This window comes from Podarcis muralis, unplaced genomic scaffold (assembly GCF_964188315.1).
Source record: "Podarcis muralis unplaced genomic scaffold, rPodMur119.hap1.1 HAP1_SCAFFOLD_72, whole genome shotgun sequence".
Lineage (NCBI taxonomy): Eukaryota > Metazoa > Chordata > Lepidosauria > Squamata > Lacertidae > Podarcis > Podarcis muralis.
The window spans coordinates 71,052-77,051 of record NW_027554701.1 but is presented as its reverse complement, the minus strand read 5'-3'; positions in this window follow the sequence as shown (position 1 = coordinate 77,051).

Here is a 6,000-nt window from a genome sequence, read left to right as displayed (position 1 = left end):
CCAGGGGGGACACACCAGAAGCAAGGGGCCAGCGGGGACTCCCAAAGCAGCAGCGGGAGAGCAGGACCAGCTCCTCCACCAGAGCGTAGTGAGGGGGAAGAGTCACATGTATCAGGGCCAGCTTCTCCTCCAGCAGGGAGAGAGGATGAGTCCGAGGTGGCCACGCCTCCATCGCAGAGTGGGGGAACGGAGGGAGAGTCAGGTGCAGCTAGCCTCCCCGAAGGGGGAAGCAGTGACAGGAGCAGTGTAACGGTCAGGAGGAAGGTGGCCGGCTGGGCGCGCGCGCCAGGTTCGAATGTACAGGCGCGCGGCACAGCAGAAAACCCGGATGGGGAACCAGGTCCTAAAGCCCGCCGGAGGGAGGGGGAAGACTCAGGGGACTCAGCGTCAGAAGAGTCTAGGAAGGGCAAAACCCCAGCGGACAGGTGGGCCCAGAGGAGAAGAGAGCAGAGGAAGAGGTGGAGCAAGGCTAGAGTCTTAAACTGGTGTCTGGGGGGAGGAGATTCAGACGGAGCTTCGGCGGTCTAGAGTTTGAGACGTAGAGCTGCGCGTCGCGGCTGTGAAAAAGAAACTGAGCTTCAATAAAGACTGTTTTATATAACAACGAACTGGCGTTGGTCCTTTGTGAGCTGGGACCTAGGGCAGCTCTGACAAATGTGATGTGATGTAACAAATATTACCATTTTCATTTCTCTCTTCTGGATAACCCCTTTGTTTGTTACTTCTTTTTAATCTCAATAAAGCATTAAAGAAAAGCTTTGCTGGTACGCCTCCCCCCCCCCCCCCGCCAAAGCCAAACTTCAAAGGCCCCAAGCAAGGCTACCCTGCAGGGCTGCTGGGAGTAATTTTCTGTTTCTCAAAGGGTGAGACACGTGCGCTTCTCTCTTTTCTGGGGACGGGGCTCCTTGCTGACAGGCAGGGGAGAATTGCAAAGAAACTGAAACAAATGCCTAGGGAGGCTTGTGCTGGAAGGAAATGAGGGAGAAAGAGGCGCGGGGGCGGGCGGGAGAGAGAGAACCTTGTTTTTTAAATGCACCAACTGTTTAATTGAGGGACATTTTTTAAAAGAAAGAAAGAAAGTTCTTTAAACACTAAGGAATGGGATGATAAGCTCTGGGGTTTGCGCCTCTATATGGATTCCAAAATACTGTATCCGATTGTTGGAGTTCAGAGGAATCCCTTATCCAGATCTTGTGAAGAAATGAATTTTCTCCACCAGAAGAACGAGTTTCAAAGTTTTACTGCAGAACCGTCTTAAATACTGGTTGCAACAAGACAAATGCTACGAAATACCAAAATAAGACAATGCAAACAGTTATAGCCGAGTCCGCCATGGGGACAATGGACCCTTCGAGGCTTCTTCCCACCCCACCCCACCCCGCCACTCCCACTTCTCCCTTGAAAACCAGGGACTCTGCTGAATGCAGGCACGTCTGAGTCCCTCGCTCCGTCTAACACGGGACCGGCATCCGGAAAGCGACGGGAGCGGAGCCCCTGCTTGGCCACCAGGTGGCGCGCTCAAGCCGCCATAAGCAGAAGGGAAACGCCGCGCCTCCAACTGGGATGGCTTTGGAAGAGAATGGGACCAACCCATGGAGAAGGAGAGATGGCTGTGGTCTGTCTCCACAGTCGGGGTCGAATGCCAGTTGCTGGAAACCACAGGAGAGGAGACTTGGGGCTCTCAGATTTCAGCGGCGCCCCCGCCTGCCTCTGCCGCTTCTCCGCTGTAAAGCATTGCTGTGGCGCCCCCTGCAGGGCGCTCCGTGTGGCCGCGCCGGTCGCGACCCTGAAACCGCCTTTGGGGGAGAGGGCTGCTCTCGTGCTCGGATCCTGCTTGCGGGTTTCCCATAATGGGCATCTGGCCGGCCAGCGTGAGAAGAGAAGGCTGGACCAGATGGGCGCCCCGTGGCCTGATCCGGCAGACTCTTTCGAAGTTCTTATGAGCGCAGCCCCGAGGCTGATCGTGCCTTGTTGACCCTTGGGACGGGAAGCATCCACGGCAAAACTGCCGGGACGAGTGGAGCTCAAGATTACTGGCCGAAGAAGTGCCAACGCCCCTTCCCCAACCACTTGGGGTCCCCAAACTCTCCCCCGCCTGCTGAGCAGAAACACTCACCTCTGCCTTCCTCCAGATATCCCACTTCCAGCCCTGCCAGGTGGGCCACTCACACTCCTTGTTGTCTTCTCCCTTAGCTTTGGGGAGGCAGTCCTAGGACCCACCCCCTCGCCTCCTCTTGCAGTGCAGAGACCGACCTGCTCTCCTATCTCCCTCCCCCACTGGGAAACCACGGACAGCCTGTGGGCTGGAGGGGAGAAGGAGCTGTCTGGCCGGGATGCAGGTCAGAATCTGCCCCCACCCCTTGACTGCAACTGCCACGATCATTTACAATTACCTAGGAGGAAGCGGGGAGCCTGTGGTGGATGAGGGATGTCTTCTTGTACTTGTGGCGCCGGCAGCTGAGCTTTGCAGAGGCTTCTCAAGGCGGGGAGGGCTCGACGAGCGTTTCAGGAGGGCCCCCAACACACACACATGCTTTGAATGCCTTTGCAGACTGCCCCCCAGGCAGGGCCTGATCCACAGGGCGCCCCCAGTGGGTTTGTTGGGGGTGCAGATGGGTGAAGGCTGGGATCTGTGTTTGGAAGGCGCAACAGGACTTTTAAAAGGTGGTGCTAGCATGGAAAGGTGTGCTTGGGCTTTCCAGCAAAGAGAAACGGAGTGGTAAAACACGTACAGCTTGGAGTTGGACTTGGAAGAGAGCAGGATTCGAATCCTACTACTTGGCCATGAAGCTTACAGGGTGTGACCAGTCACTGCCTCTCTTAGCCTCTCCTACCTCCCAGGGGATTAAAAGGGGAGCGGGGAGAGAGACACACACAGATACCACCTTGAGCTCCTTGGACGGAAAGGGGGGGGGATGTTGTTGTTGTTTAGTCGTTTAGTCGTGTCCGACTCTTCGTGACCCCCTGGACCAGAGCACGTCAGGCACTCCTGTCTTCCACCGCCTCCCGCAGTTTGGTCAGGCTCATGTTTGTAGTTTCGAGAACACTATCCAACCATCCCATCCTCTGTCGTCCCCTTCTCCTTGTGCCCTCCATCTTTCCCAACATCAGGGTCTTTTCCAGGGAGTCTTCTCTTCTCATGAGGTGGCCAAAGTACTGGAGCCTCAACTTCACGATCTGTCCTTCCAGTGAGCACTCAGGTCTGATTTCCTTAAGAATGGATGCGTTTGATCTTCTTGCAGTCCATGGGACTCTCCAGAGTCTCCTCCAGCACCATAATTCAAAAGCATCAATTCTTCGGCGATCAGCCTTCTTTATGGTCCAGCTCTCACTTCCATACATCACTACTGGGAAAACCATGGCTTTAACTATACAGACCTTTGTTGGTAAGGTGATGTCTCTACTTTTTAAGATGTTGTCTAGATTTGCCATCGCCTTTCTCCCAAGGAGCAGGCGTCTTTTAATTTCGTGACTGCTGTCACCATCTGCAGTGATCATGGAGCCCAAGAAAGTAAAATCGCTCACTGCCTCCATTTCTTCCCCTTCTATTTGCCAGGAGGTGATGGGACCAGTGGCCATGATCTTTGGGGGGGGGGGGGATAGAAATGCCATAAGTAAATGCAATGAAATGTTTTGGGCCAAGTCATGGATTTTAACTGCCTGTGGTCTCTGTGGCCTCTCTGAGCCATTTTGGCCCCAAACTGGGTGGCCACCACAGATAGGACCCTGCTCCTCCTCCTGCCCCCTGCTTCCATGTTGCTCAAAGTTCACACCTGGGACAGGAGTTGGGGGCCTATTGTTGCAGGAATTGATGTATGGGGGGGTATCTGCCCCTCCAGCAGATATCATGCACATGCAGCCCACTACCAAAATCAGCACAATCACTTTTGTGATTTGTCCCCACACAACACTTCATCACAGTTTCTTCCTATCTATTCAAAGGACCTCTGCTACACAATACCAAATGTGATAATTCGCTGATAAATGTATCTGTGTACTGACTCACTGGGAAAACTTCAGAAATTCCTATAGACATGTGAGCTCAGCTACTCAGCAGCCCCTCTGCCTGAGGGATAATCCCTGGCATCCTGATACCTGAGTGCCAGACAGGTAGCCGTTCCAGAAATAACAAACCCAGATGAAGACAAAAGGGTGTGATTAACTTGGCTGAGAAACAGAGAAATGTAAATATCTCATTTGTTTCACTTGATGGGTGTTTGGTGGAGGGCAAGGAGAACCATGGGGCAGGGTCCAGGATGCTCAGATTACGGCCACCAGACCTCCCCTTTCATGATGTAACCATGATGTATGAGTGATGTAGTTGGGGGGGTGTAACTTGGGGATTAGCAGCTGTCAGAGACTGCCTGCAGGTCCCAGCTCACAGAAGACCAACGCTAGCCAGCAGAACTGTACAAAGTCTTTATTGAAGTTTAGTTCCCATTTTCAAACCCTAGCGTGCGTCTCTACGTCTAGACCCTAGACCAGCGAAGCCTCGTCTGAGTCTCCGCCCCCTGTACACCAGTTTAAGACTCTAGCCTTACTCCACCTTCTACGTTTCTCCTTCCTCCTCTGGGTCCTACTACCCCCCTGGGTGCCTTCCTTCCTGGACGCCTCGGAAGCGGACCCTTCGGACTCCTCCCCCTCTCTTCGGCGGGCTTTGGGACCCGGCTCCCTCTCCGGGCTGCTCATTGCGCCCCCCTCTTGTACATTTGAACTTGGCGCGCGCGCGCTGCCCCTGACCTTCCTTTTGACCGTTTCCTCGCTCTCTGATGCAGGCGTGGCTAACCCTGACTCATGTCCTTCCGCTGACGGAAAGCTGCCTGCTGCCGATGCTTGGGACTCCTCCCCCTTACTGCTCTCCGGTGGGGAAGCTGGTCCCGATTTCCAGCTGCTGCTCTCTGAGTCCCCTCTGGCCCCTCCTTCCTGGGGTGTTCCCTCTGGCAACCCCCTAGCTCTGACCACGGGAGCCCCTTTCTGTGAATCCTCTGATTCGCTGGAGAGACTTAGAGACCTTGGATGGCTATCATCGCTGACCTCTCCCTCGGATTCCTCTCCCTCGGTCTCTAATTCCTCCCTTTCCTGTCCCTCTGCTCCTGAACCCCTGACATCCATCCCCCCCTCGAAGCCCCCCCTTCCCCCCTCCCCTCCTTCCGGTGTGGGTACTGGGTGCTCCGTCGTAGCGGGGGTGCGTGCAGGATACAGTTCGTCCCCCATGTACTCGTCGACCTCGCTCTCCTCTGCCTCCATCTCTCTGTCTCCGTGCTCGAACCCCACGTTTTCCCCCAACACGTCCATGTCCGTCTCGCCCCCTCCCCCTCTTCGGGTGGTCCCAGCCAAGGACCCCGCAGCCACTTCCTGCGCCACTGCTCCTCTGGTTGATCGTCCCACCAATACGAGTGGTCTGAGGCAGACCCCGGTGGCGAACCCACCTGGGAGCTCGGGACTGGTGCCTGTTCCTCGTCCGAGGCGAACCCCTGGAATGTGCTGGCTGAAAGAGTGGGTGTGAAGAGCCAGTCGTCGAAATACTCTGCTGGCATGGGCCTGTGCGGGAAGATGGCATGAAACTCCTCTTTGAGCAGAGGCTCCTCCAAGGCATAGTCCGGTACCCAGCTGTTGGCACTGGCCGGGGTACCCTCTCTGGCTAGGAGATATTCTACTCCCTCTTCCCCCCATCTCGAGTCTAAAATCTCTGTGACCTCGTTGATGTGCCCCCTCCTAGGCGACCCCCCCTTTCTGGGCCCTTCTCTGAGCGGGTCTGGTGCTGTGTCTGGCTCCTGAAATCTATGAGGTGCTTTGTAGGGCGTGAGCACCGATCTATGGAACACCGGATGCATTCTGGAACCTTCCGGAAGAGCCAACCGGAAGGCCACTGGATTGACCTGTGCCTGGACTTGGTAAGGTCCTAGCTGCTTATGCCCTAGCTTCTTCTTCGCTAACGATCTGGTCGGCACTGCTTGCGCTGCTAACCAGACCCAGTCTCCCACCTGTATGTCTTCCCCA